This window comes from Chelonus insularis, unplaced genomic scaffold (genome assembly GCF_013357705.1).
Source record: "Chelonus insularis isolate UGA/USDA-ARS -01 unplaced genomic scaffold, ASM1335770v1 contig_54_pilon, whole genome shotgun sequence".
Classification (NCBI taxonomy): Eukaryota; Metazoa; Arthropoda; class Insecta; order Hymenoptera; family Braconidae; genus Chelonus; species Chelonus insularis.
The window spans coordinates 1-14562 of NW_023276637.1; positions in this window are offsets into that span (position 1 = coordinate 1).

Sequence of the window (14562 nt, forward strand, 5' to 3'; positions counted from 1 at the left end):
CGGGTGTGCTATATCGCGAATAATTAATTATAATGAAAATAAGTTTTTCTCTTTCTTCTTTTTCTCCGTACATTTCCTTTAGTGCAGTCCTTCTAATTGATCAACCTCACTGATATTTTTGTCTCCTTTCTTACTCCCATGTTGTTATTCTCAGTGAGTTAATACTTTGGGAAATTTTAAACCCTTATCGCCCAGTCCTAAATCCCTAGTTTATCGACACCGAAAAACAGGGGGAAATCATCGATCTACTCAACGTCCTCTTCATTATCGATCCATCGACAAATCTCTTCAACATACTTTCTCTGGGACGAAAGTCCGTTTCCTTTTTTTTTCCCTTTCCTCCCCCTTTTCGTAAAAAGACTCCGCGGTGCACCTACTCATACACACGTGTTTGCTCTTCCCGGAATATCGAGTGGTTCTCAGCCCGCGACGTATATTAATAATTATATTATATTTAGTTAATTAGTATTATAGCTTATAATTATATTAATAATTATTAACTGATAGTGATAATCCCATATTGGCTTTAATAATATAGGCGTAATATGATCATTATATTACTATAACTATCCTGAATTAATTAATCGCGGATGGTTGCAATTGTCAATTTACTTAACTTTGTTGCTTAACATTTTCGACGGAGTTTGTTAACTATAAAAAGAAAAAAAAAAAAACGGGAGTTTATAATACAGAGTATACTAGATTTTATTATAAACAAATATTTTTATAAATAAATATATTTTATTATAAATAAAATTTATTCGTTTTTCTTCTTTTCTTTCCAAGATTTTTGGGTCTTCGGAAACCGGGTTTTGACGGGGGTCCTACGTACCCGTGCGGCTGCTCTTTTGTTATCCGCATCCCTTTGATCAATCAATCAAGATAAACGCGATTTGGAGTTTTTCTTGTTTTTCTCGCGTTTTGCGAGGATTAGCGGCGCGGTAACCGGTGCAATAGACCCTCCGTAGGCTCTGCATGCCATTCCCGATCTTTTTGGATAAGGCCTCCTTTAGACCTACCTGATCCTACTTAAAGCCTACATAGCTGAAACTACGTGGAACGGTTAGTGGGTAATCCCTGAACCTTTTTAGACGATTAGACATCCTTTTTGTGACATTCCCAGAAGATTCATCCGCCAAACTCCTACTTTTCGCTCTACTTACCTTTCTCAATATCCAGAGATAAACCCTCTCTAGCTTACTCAAGCACTATATTGGCAACGCGGGCTTACCCCTCTCTTTCCTGACGGAAAGGAATCATTCGAGTCAACCCGCGGCCTCATCGAGCTTATAGTATCGTGTTAGTTGATTCACCCTCCAATAACGATACTGTCATCTTTTTCCTTGATCTTTTTTTTCCTTTTTTGTTTGTAAACACCGACGTTTATCCAGGAAAAAATTTTTTTCACCATCTCATATCAATTTGTTTAGTTATAAGCTAATATTAAGTACCCTTATTTTTCATTTTTCGCTTGCTACAAGCTCGAGACAATATACGCTTTTTGTGTTCCTCCTGCTTCTCTGCATGCCATCCTTATTCGTTTAAGCATACATTTGTAAGTAGCTCCCTTGCGCACAACCCGCTTCACTACTGAGATAGCCGTTTCCCTCTAAGGTAAGGAAATGAACTTCAGCGATCGGGAACACGAACACGGGGCTGCCAGCCACGACCGAGATCCTGGCGCGGCCGCCCCTGGCACGCAGAACCAATGGCACGAGAGGACTCTCAACAACACGAGCGCCATCGAGAGGTCACACTTTCCGGCGAAAGATTTCGCCTCCTTCCTCCCGGAGTTCTACGGAGATGGTCGTCCACCCGAAACCTTTATATGGTTTCCGGTCAAAATCAAGAAAGTTACGTTGCCCGTGTTCTTAACCGTATTCACGGGCCCGCGCGCCGATATCTAGAAGATCAAAACGTGACCTCAGTCCAGCAAATATTGGACACGCTGCGAAAAGAGTATCGCCCCAGGGACCAGATCGGTTTCCTTATGAATAAGATCCATCGTCTGCGGCGAGGAAGGGAGGAGTCCGTTGAGGACTTCTACTATCAAATTAAGGACATCCTCACGTCTTTTTAGTCAGTCATGGGCGATAGCCAAGATAATCGTGTTCTTTTTCGCCGACTCTCTAAGGATGCTGTTAAAGTCCTATTCTACAACCTTCCTGAAGCCCTCCGGATTTCCACTAATCAATGTGTGGAGCTTCATGAGCTAACACTCGACGACCTCTATAAGCGTGTGCGCCGTGGGTCGTACGCGCAATGCCCTTTCGTGGAGGACTATTATCCTCACGCGACACGCTGCAGTGACTCCTGGGACCGCTCCAGGGATGGTCATTCCGGGGAGGACTCCCGAGAGCCTCACCATTCTAGGTATGATGAATATCACGCCCGGCGTGACCGCGAACCTTACGACCGGCGACGAGAGGAGAAGAGATCGTTCGCGTTCTCCTCGCTCCCTCCTCGCCGCCGGCCTTCCTCACGATCCCCTACTCCTGGACCCACGAGCAAATCCTCTGGGTCCCGATCCGAGTCAGAATCTTCACTCGAACCTAAGTCGGACTCGACACGTGCAGAAGGGGACAACACCCGCAAGGTCTCTTTCGCGGGACCTAAGCCCACTTCTTCAGGCAGTCGTGGACCGTCCCCTGCAACTAAGCCTGCCGTGAACGAACTCGAGGCTTGCAAGGGAATGATCAAAGAGCTCACCACTCAAATAAAAACCCTCGCTACTACCCTGAAGCAGCCCCCGGCCATTGCTTCCTTTCCTTATCCATTCTTCCCTAACTGCGCTCCTACCCTTCCCCAGAACCCTCCTTCAGATCCTAATCAAGCTCTAGAATCGGTCCTCGAGCGCCTAGGGAGATTGGAGAAAACTTTACACTTGAAGAGCGCCCGTCCACAGGGGGGAGCGGCGGGTGCCCCCAAAACCGATCCCTCCTACTCTGTCGGCGAATTAAAAACCGCCCTCTCGGTCCATGCAGAGACGGAGGAGTAACTATCGGAAGCCCGGTAGTAACCGTTTTCCAACACGAATATTTCTTCAAGCCCATTGAGATTCTTCTCGACTCTGGCTCCAACCGCAGTTTCTTCCACATCCAATGCCTTCAAGACGGCGTTAACGCCCGCCCAGTCACTGACCAGGTCTGCGGCCTTACCGACGGCATTGATGTTTGTGGCGAGGTTACCCTCACACTTTGGCAGACTCCTATCAAATTCTTTATCACCACCAGCCCCCTTGGCGCCTATCAAGCTATCTTAGGTGACTCGTTCCTGGCCAAGAGTGAAGCCACGCTCTCATACTGGTCCGATACTATGGTATTAAAGAACCGCGGCGTTCGGCCGATCCCCTTTGAGATCCGAGAGGTATGGGTGCAACGTGCCCACGCCACGTCACCTGGGCCCCGGGTGTTTTCCCGGAGCCCTCACCTTCGCGTTTCTCCTAGACACTTGAGCTGATGTGAGTCTAATTAGTCTCCTTGCTCTCCGGCCAGGCGTTCCTATTGACTATACTCAACTGCTGCGTCTTTGGGGGATTGGCGAGGACCATGTGGATACCATAGGAGTCGCACGCCTCCGAATGTTCGAGGTAGACATCACTTCCCACGTTATTGACCTGGAAATCCCCGTCGAGGGGGTGGGAATCATCGGCAATGATATGTTCTGCCAAGAGAAGGCCGAAATCTCCTACATGGATCAAACCGTGGTCCTCGAATTCGCCCCGGTCAAACCCATTCACTTCTCTCGACCATGTAAACCCTCGAGTCAATATATAATCCCCCCCTCGATCCCGCATGGTTATTTCGGTGCCCTTATTGGAAACCGAACTTATCGAGGGTTACTGGCCCCGGGTCAACCTGGGTAAGGGCCTGTTGCTGGGCCAGGCGGTAGTCACCGCCCAGGACAACTGCGCCACCTGTCTGCTCATTAACACTTCCGACTCTTCCCAGGAAGTCGAGATTTCCCCTCAGGAGCTCGAGGAGATCACCTTTTCGGATGACGGAGCGACAGACACCGAGGAAGATGAGCCAGGCGATCGCCAGGAGTTACCGTCCAACTCAGAGTCCTGTACTCGATTTGACATCCTTGTGAAGGAGGTCGAATGACCAAGCGACCTCACCCCACGAGAACGTCAGCATGTCATTTCTCTTCTGAGCCGCAACCACGATCTTTTTACTCTCCCAGGTAAAGAAGTGCGATTTCGAACCACCGACGACAAGCCTGTCAAGGTGAAACAATATCGCTGGCCCTCGGAACTTGCCGCGGAGATTGAAACCCAAGTAAACGCCATGAAGGCACAGAAAACCATTAAGCGTTCCTGTTCCCCTCATACCTCTCTACTGTAGATAGTCCCCAAAAAGGCCGACTCGAAAGGTCGGAAAAGATGGCGTCTGGTAATTGACTTCCGCGCACTTAATAGGAAGACAATTGGGAATGCTTACCCTCTTCCGGATATAACCACGATCCTCGGCAAATTGGGGGGCGCAAAATACTTCAGCGTCTTCGACCTGGCCAGTGGTTTCCACCAAATGGAACTGGACCCGGCCGATGGCCCACAGACTGCGTTCTCCTGCCCCGGCGGACACTGGGAATACACCCGGATGCCGTTTGGTCTAATCAACGCTCCGGCCGAGTTCCAATGCATGATGGACTCGGTACTTTCGGGCTGGAAAGGCACCGAACTTTTCGTCTACCTAGACGACATCATTGTTCATGCCTCCTCCCTCCAAGAACACGGCGTCCGAGTGCGCAGACTCTTCGAGCGCCTGCGGGAGGCAGGACTTACACTCCAGGCCTTCAAGTGCCGTTTCTTATGCAAGGAAGTCAATTACTTAGGCCACATTATCACCACGGATGGCATTAAGCCCGACCCTGACGAAGTTTCCGCGTTAAAAGCCGCCTCCCAACCCCGAAACCTTACCGAAATGAGGAAGTTCTTAGGGTTGGTAAACTACCTGAGAAGGTTCATCCCCGACTACTCTGAACGAGTCAAGCCTCTTACCGACCTAACTAGGAAATCAAAGTTCTATGTATGGACTCAGGAGGCCCAACTAGCCTTTGACGACATAAAGGAAGTCTTGTGTGAACAAACCATGCTGTATCATCCCGACCCTAACAAAACCTTAATTCTCGCCACCGACGCCTCCCCGGTGGGCATTGGGGCAGTCTTGAGTCAGGAGATAGAAATGGAGGACGCAGAAGGCAAACGGTCCAGAGACTTACGACATGTAGCGTTTGCCTTCCGGGTCCTCCAGGACGCTGAAACGCGCTACTCCGACGATGAGCGAGAATGTTTGGCGCTGACTTACGGCATCAATTACTTCCGACTGTTTCTTCAGCTTAACCCGTTCATTGTGCACACGGACAGCAGCTGTACCGCTTGGCTAAGGGATGCAGTCACGCTAACCGCAAGAATGGTCAAATGGAAGGCGCAACTAAATGGTTTCCGCTTCACCGCGGTATGCAAGAAGAGAGTAGACGATCTCTACGCGGACGCGCTGTCCTACAACCCTCTCGACCGTCCGGTCGGTAATGAGGACGAAAACCCAAGGGCCACCAAAGTCCCTCCTGAACACCATCCGCTAACCCCTCCAACCGCCCTTCTAATACGCGGCGGTAACCACACAGCGTTACCAGTCACCAACGGTAACGGAGGCGAACCAAGAAAACGAGGCCGACCACCAGGAAGTAGAAATCGCCCCAGAGCGCCACAAGTAACCGACACAATAGCATCAAGACGTAGGAGACACATGCAAGAATAACAACGCGAAGGGGGGAACACTGCAAGTCCGCAATCCACTCACCCCTCAACCAGCTCGCCCAACACAACTCCACCAAGCGACCGGTGTACAAGAGCTTCCAGACCAACACCTCCTCCAGCGGTGATCGAGATGCCGAGTGCCGAGCTTTCAGATGCCGAGGAGAGGGGGGGGATAGAGACAATCACTGAGCAGCCAGAGGGCGGGTCAGAAGCCACTTCGTCGCCCTCCCTGCAGCAAGCAACGCGGGTCCCACCCACTCCCGAACCATCAGGGTCGGGTACTGGGGGAGCCGCGGCCCCAGAGGTAAACCTCTCGACGGAGCCAAGCGACTCACAGACCTCACTGATTTCTCCTGACTCTTCTCAGAACCTGGAAGACTCGGTGCTTAGCCGGGGTAGGAGACAAGTGCCGGTCCTAGTACCTTATCCACGTCTCCCCGTGTCGCCACAGGTGATAGAAGGCGTTAGGTCCACCTCGGAGTCGTATGACAGGGTTCGGAGGGAGAGAGAAAACAGCACTCTAGCTGACTCTCGATTGGAACAAACCAACGAACTCGAACGTGAGGAAGAGGATGATGAAGAGGAATACGAGAACCCAGAAGACTCGAATGATATCGAGGAGAGCATCGGGAGCGACGGGGGGACCAGGAACCTGAGTCGCCTCAGCCTGTGCCCCCAGTCCAAGAGGCGCTGAACCTCACTCCGTCCCAGGATATGTACTGGGACAAAGGCGCCTATCAGTACATCGAGACTCCACAACCTTCCACTTCTACACGTAACTCGCAGGACTCGTTATTGCGTCACTGTCCAGGACTTCCTTCGACCCTTCCTACGTTCGACGCTAATACTAGTCCCGCCGCTAATTCCAGCATCTTAACTCACCGTTTCCCCGCAACTCCCGTAAACCTCTCCTTTCAGCCAGGAGGAAGCAAGGAAGCACCCGTTCCCGGGGTAGCGACGGGGACACAGCCGTTCCCACCGTTACCGGCTTCAGCTAGCCAAGGAGTAATCGAGTGCCCTGAAACTTCTGGTTTCGTGGGGAGAGTTTCCTGTGACTCTGAGCCCGAACCTAAGATCGCGACAGAATCCATCCCTACACCCCGGACGCCCTCGCAGGCAGTTACCATAACCGTTAGCCGGGATGGACTTACGTATTCCCGGGATAACGTCGTCCACTTTCTCTCGGCTGACTGTAAGCTTGCTCAACCAATCAGCAAGCTGTTACAAGCTCTCCACTACATATCCGTAGATGACCTAAAGGCGGAAAATCCCCTAGTGGGACAGATCTTCGCCACCCCCCTAGGCAAGCACAGAGTGTTCACGGTGTTTATTACGAAACACCACTTCGATAAACCCACGCCGGAACAGATTCTTCTCGCTCTGAACAACGTCAGGCTTGCCTTGGAGTATTACAACGTGCGATCATTTCGAATAGCCGAGAGCGGCGACGAGATCCACGCAAACGTTCGCCCTTACTTGGTCCACGTGTTCACCACAAGCCCGATGGCGATTACCCTAACCCAGGGTAAGATAGAAAATCCCCCCGAGAACAGACAGCTGGAAATCATCCAGGAAAATCACGATACACCAGCGGGAGGCCATAAGGGCGTTGTCAAGGCCTATCAGAGGATTCGACAGCGTTTCTATTGGCCCGGAATGAAGCAGCACATTTATGAGTATGTCCAGAGCTGCCAGACCTGCCAGACCGAGAAGCTCGACCGTATCAGGAAGAAGAAACCGGCAGTGATCACGGATACGCCTCTCGAACCGTTCGAGAAGATCTCCATCGATACTGTCGGCCCGCTGGAAATAACTCCAGACGGCAATCTCCATATCCTAACGATCCAGGATAACTTCTCGAAATACTGCTGCGCGGTCCCGTTACCGGACATCCGCACCTCTACTATCGCCGAGGCCCTGGTGACCCACTTCATCTGCCTGTACGGTTGTCCAAGGGTCATCCTATCGGATCGAGGAACCTCGTTTACTAGCAAACTCCTGTCCCGGCTAGCTAAGATACTCAGAATCAAGAGGGTCCTCACGTCCGCCTATCACCCGCAGTCAAATGGTTCCCTGGAGCGCTCTCATCACCCTTTGGTCGGATACTTACGCTCGTTTGTGTCGATTTATCATGACTGGGATCGATACCTCCCGATGGCCATGTTCAACTACAATACCACGGTCCATTCAGCCACCCAATTCTCTCCGTTCGAATTACTGTATGGGAAAGTCGCCCGGGCTCCTACAGCCCTGCCTGATTTCTCGGAGATCCACACCTACCCCGAAGCCCTCGAGGACCTCTTAATGAGACTTTCCGAGGAAAGTGGTAACGTGGTTCTGGAAACGGACGTGGGTAAGCGCTTTGTCACACACCCCGAGAAGGTGAAAAGAATGGTGCCACGCACTACCGCTGAGAACCCAGGCCGTTCGGCCCTACCCAGCTAGCTCAGTAGTCTTGTAAACTGCATCCTGGCCCAGTGGCCAGTGTTCGTTACTAATTCTGTATGCATGAATGGCCCTTAATAGTATATTAGTATATTATAAGTGTGTTTCGTACGAATCCTACCCCTCTCCTTCACCTTCCCCGTTCTCTCCCCTGTACGCCCTCAGATGTCTGAGCAGGTCTTATGCATGCTGGCCTTCCCCCAAAGCAGGACGTTCTCTCTTTCATCTCTTTAAGCCTACCGACAAGACCGACGACTGCCTGCCAATTCCTTGTATCGCTTCCTGACAATAATCTGTTTACCCCTCCCTCCTTTTGCCAGGAAGTGTGAAAGGGTCTAGGAGTGACCGCCTCGTCTTGGCAACTGGATCCTAAACTGGGAGGGCCCGGTCCTTGGGTGGTATTGGAACCACTCCCCTTCACCCAGCCTCAAGAAGCACAACCAAAGGCAGAGCCGCCTCAACGCCAGGCTATAGTGTCGGAACCACGCTGAAGGATCAGCCCCATCGTCTTCGACCTGAGTGGATCCTCGGACGAGGAATTCGGCTGGCAACAAAATTTCGCCCAGGCCGTAATCCACCAACCACCTCCAAGGAGTCCTGACCCTGTTCTACCAACCGCGCGGGTCGAGCTGCTCGAGCCGCCCTCCGTACTCACGGACCGCTTCCTCGAAAGTTTAGCTCCGCTGGCCCGCGCGATCCAAGAACGGAGGCTAGCTCTACAAGCCCTCCTCCAGCGAATCGGGCGGTAGTTTCGGGCGAGGCCGGCGCCGGAGTTACTGAGGGTGAGCGAGTTCTCGGACTTCGTGGAGGTATGGAACCGGATCGGTGGCTCCCGCTCTCTCTCACTGTGAGCGATGTTGGCGCCACAACCAACGCCGAAGGCAAGCGCGGAGAGAGCGCCGCCGTCATGGAGGATCATACTACTGAACCCCTTGACGTTCCACCACCCCCCTCTCCTGTCTTTCCTTTCCCTTCCGACCGCTTATCCGTTTCGCCAGAACCACTAATTGATATACTGTACTGATATGCACTAACTAATACAGTGTAAACTGCCACATACTTAATAAAATTTTATAACTTCTTATATTCTACTTGGTCGTCGTTATTCATGAACTGTATCTCCACTCCGTTCACTAATCTTAATTATCCCTCCATCATAACGGATTTCCTGGCTCCAGCCGATGGCTTGCTATCTCCCACCGGGCTGCGAGGTAAGTGTATTTCGGGGCCTAATCTACTGGTTTTGTTTTCTTTCCTCGTTCGTCGAAAAGGCAGGGACGGATGTCTGGCTTAATCCATCGCACCAAGACCCAGGAATACTGGAGGGATCCTCGGCTGTAGGCTCCCGGGCCCTGGGTGGTGCTGCATCGCCTCGAGGATGAAATCACCATCAAAGATGAACCACTGGCCCCCGCACCCACCGCCATCGGTCCTCCAACCTCTGGGACCTATCTCCGGGACGTAGAAACTCAGACCCCCCTCCTAGATGATGTCTCTCCTCCTCCGCCTACGGGAAACACCTGGATTCAGCCTCTATCCAAGTCCTGTTACCCTCCTCCAACCCTATCCAGCCCTCCCAGATTCGCAGACCAACCCAATCCTCAATTCTCTTCTCTGATCGGGCGAGACATCCAGCTTACTCGAGTTGTATACGACTTCTTGGAACGCTATGGCCAGGGCCTGGATGACTTCCAGCCTATGCTGCCGGACATCTACCAGCTGGTGCGAGATTTAGACTCCGTCCGCCTCAACTACTATCAAAGGGAAATGGAAAGTCGCCAGCGTAGACGTAGACGCGCCTACGGACCCCGATGGGATGAAAACTCCACGGGCGGAACTCACCCCACTCCACATCCTCTTTCCTATACATATACATGGTTATAATGCACTATAACCCAATAAACTCGGAAAATTAGTTAATGTTCTATGTTTGTGGTTTTATTGTTCCTTTTTATTTTTTTTTCCCTTCCCTTCTCTCCCCAGAACATACCCCACAGTAAGGCTAAATGCTAACCCTGCTCAATGGCGCAAACAGCTTGTAACTAACCAAAGAAAAGTTATTCTAAGTTGTCACTAACCCCTAACAGCCAGCCGTCTCAGCAAAGCATTACTAAGGCACCCTGCTGCTGATATGGACCAGCAACCGAAGGACCACCGCGCCAACCCGGCACCCATCTCCAGATCCCGCAGAGCACCGGCCGCCAGGACTCGTCGGAATCGCGCAAAGAGGACAAGGAGACGTCTGCTAGAGGCCGCCATCATGCAGGGACTTCGCGAGGTCCCGGCTCAAGGCAGAGCTCACTATTCCTCGCAGTCCATTCTAGACATCAGAGCAGCTCCCGCCGAAGCCGAGATTATTACTGACACGCAACCTGTACCCACTTCTGCTCCTAACCCCTCGGCAGCGGATCCCATTCAAAAAGATGAGGCCGAGGTTATTACTCAGGACCTCGCCACCTTGTCCCTGCAGCTCCTCTCACCTGCCTGGGCCATCGCTAACGCCAAGCGGGGGAATTAACCGTCGAGGTCATCAACGCTCTTTGGATACTAGCCGAGAAGTCCGTTCAAGGGTGCTTACATGGGGCATCTAGTGCTAACCTCGCCGTTAAGACAATCCCGTCCGTGCCTCCTAAATCTTTCCATTGATAACTTCGTCATCTGTTCCAGACATGCCACTATTATTGAGTCTGGCTCTACTTCTGCACCTTTCTGTCGCTCACCCTGGTGACTCATACAGGGTCACGATGTTTCAACACCAGTCTGGCCTGTACTATGAGGAATACCAGTCCGTCCAGCTGGTAAGCGAAACCTGGAGAATCCTCTCTACGCTGGACGTGGATGCCCTGATCAACGCGCACGGATGAGACGCCCAGGCATTCATCAATTACTCGGACACTTGCCGAGAGACCTGCGCGCCGCAGTTCTGCATCACGGCACTTCAAGAAAGCACAGTTCGGGCCGAATTAGACGAGGGTACCCGGCTGAGCAATCAGCTGCGCCAGGTCGTTGAGCGCACCCCTACCCGGGACGTCTCCAACGACCGAAACCAACGTTCACCCTGGATTGGATTCATTGGAACTGGACTCAGAAAGCTGTTCGGTACCCTGGATTACAATGATTACGAACACTTCTCTCATGAGATTGCCCACCTTTACCAAGATCATGCGTCTATCGTCCACCTATATAACAACGCCACGCATATCATACGTACGGAAGTCGACTCCCTCGTGAGCGACCTTGCCCAAACCAATAAAAGAATCGATGATCTAGCTTCCTACGCCATTGCGATCTCAAAACAACAAGACCACTGGAGACACATGGTCGAAAAGGAGCGCGACTACATGCTGCTGGGCCTCCACCTTTTCCGCACCCTACAGCAGCGCAACTCCCTGATGCGACAGGCCATCACAGTTATCGAAGAAGATAAGAGAGGCATACTCAACCCGATCACCGTCCCAGCAGGACACATGAGGGTGGCCTTAAACGACATGGAACTAAGGCGGCCACACTTGAACCCGCCGCAACCGCTTGACCACATCAACCTCCAAGTGCTCTCAATAATCTCACGTGTCACCGCTACCCGGGTGGGTAATATCTTCGCAACCGTCGTCGAGATACCTTTCCTGGAGAAACATCTGTGGAGGAGTTACCACCTGCGCCCATCTAAAATTCCGCAGCCGGGGGGGGGGCGAAAGCCATCGGCCTTCACCATCTTGCCGGTAGAAGACTTTCTGCTATTGTCAGCCGATAACGCCCGCTATTTTCTCGCCTCTGGAGAAGAGCTGTCCAACTGCCTGCCCGCTGGCAACGGCCTGGCCTGCGCACCATTACGAGCAGTCCAATCTTCGGAAAACCAGCCTATCTGCAAAACTGAAATCATTCGGGACCCTTCCAACGAAACCCTAAGAACTTGTAATATTAGAGTAACGCTATCCCGGCCACCGAATGGATCTCCCTGACCCACCAAAACTCCTGGCTATTCTCAACTTGCAAGCCGGAAGTCTACAACGTCGTCTGCGAAGGCCAGCAAATTCACACTCTTCATCTCGACGGCGCTGGCGTGCTGGATCTCCGACCGGGCTGCATGGCTACTAACCGTTACGAGACTATCCTCAGCTTAGGGGAATTCCAGACTAACATCACTGGCCTACTTCCCGAGACCTCTCTTAGGCTCTGGTCTCTCTCACCAATCCTGCATGACTCTTCCCTAGAACCGTCTATTAATACTCCAACTTTTCATCTGCAAGAAGCCGATACTCGGGCCAACTTGGGCAGTGGCCTGGACCAGATCGAGAACGAGTTGAACCGAGTTGGTCTCCACCATCAACAAGAATGACGAAACAGGATTTGGATCAGCAGCACGCTTGGGGTAGTCGGGATAATCAGCTTTATCCTCACCACTCTGGGTATCTAAAAGTGTGGACAAAGCCCTCTCTGGGTCTGCTCAAACCCTCTGCTACGACGACACCGGCGCATTCGAGAGAAGCAGGGAAACGATATCCCTCTTGAGATCGTCACCCCGAAGACTGAGTCTCCTGAGCCACGGCCTGCCATCAAACCTAACCCTGGAAACTCAAGGGCAACACAGCCGAGGACCACCGCCTGCCCGAGGATCGTTCTCTCTCCTGCCCCTGCAGCGTTCTAAGCCGCTACCAATTGCACCTTAATCTACAATTTGTCTTTTAGTTAAGTTAATCTCTAGGTTAAGTTGCGGTAACAAGCCGTCAATTAATTAAGCAAGTTCACCTACGACACGCACTCTAGAAACTCGGGCCGTCACGGTAATTGTGGTCATAAATTTCTTCAAGTCATGCCTTACTACGCGGTGGCCTATGGTCGCAGAGTCGGCGTCTTCCCCACCTGGGACAAGTGCCGCCTGCAAGTAAACTACTCTCCTAACCCCGTTTTCCGCCGCTTCACCTCCCTATCCGATTCCTAACGCTTTCTACAAGTTGCTGCTCCCACTTATCTTCCCCTCACGGACACCCTCTTCACGCGGGGTCCGAACGGTCGAGTACGGGCGTACACCGACGGGGCCTGCACCCAAAACGGCACTACCAATGCGAGAGCCTCCATAGGGGTCTTTTTTTGAGCCCGGGCATGTCGAGAACGTCTCTCGGGCCGCGCCCGGCCGTTCCACCAACAATGGAGCCGAGCTGGAGGTCGTTCAAGAGGCCGTCAGAATCGCGAGCAGGTACCAGCTTCGAGCCCTGTCCATTTTCACCGACTCGGAGTTTGTTGTGAAGAGCCTGAATGAATGGCTGCCGCTCTGGAGCAGCAGAAACTGGTGTACCACGTCAGGCCGCAGCCCGGTCTGTAATGACGAGCTGCTGAGTCTTTCCCGAGACATGCGAAACCTCGACGCCACCATCCACTATCTCCAAGGTCACGTTGGGCACTACGGTAACGAGGGCGCCCATTCGCTGGCTCAAGCCGCCTTACCAGTCACTCCTCCACGAAAGTCGGACTCCTAACGCAAGACAATCGATCCCGAGAGGGGCGATTGCCTTGGGGGGGAATGTTATGTCCGACTTAATTTTCTTCCATCCCGTATCCGATATGCTTCCCCCTTTCCCCTTTCTTTCTACCTTTTGCAGGGGATTTAGACCGCTGACCAGCATTTTTCTTTTCCGTCGATGATGTTCAGCTCTTTCCCAAGCCTTTCGACTTGTGGCGGGGCCTGAGGCCCCAAACTGCAGACGGTGCACCTTTTTTTTTCCGTTTTGTTCTGTGGACTGGGAGTTTCCCAGCTCAATCAGCTTGAGAATCTTTCCAGTTCACCAAAAATCTCGCATACATAAATTGACGACTCAATCCTTACAAAGCAATACTTTGTTGGATCGTTGTTTATGTCGGCTGCTGACATTCAAACCGGTGCAGGGTTACTTTCGGCGACTCTGTTCACACGCGGCCACTTCGTAGACCAAACAGCTCTTATCTGGGCTTTTTCGTCGAAGACCATAGACCCGTCAAGACGGCCCGCGTATCTAGCATCGCGTTGAACTCAATAAAAATTATTCTATCCTCAGTCGTTATAATAATCTCTCCCGAGACGCAGTAACGCGCATATTCTCTCCAACAATTATATTGCTAATCCTACTCAATAAAGTGTTTCCGTCTACCGACGTTACTAATAACTTGAAAAACCATAAAGTAAATAGAAATCTTACTATTGTTAGTGTTGTAAGTGAAAAAAAAGACAAAACTGAACAATAAAGACATATTTGTTAACTGAGAGGTGTGGTGTGTGAGTTATTCGTGGTCCAGGAGAATCCCTACTCCCCTCGAGTACCGCATCCCCCATCGAGACTGACCACTCAACGTTACCGTACCTGGTGCGCAATTGTCCTCCTGGC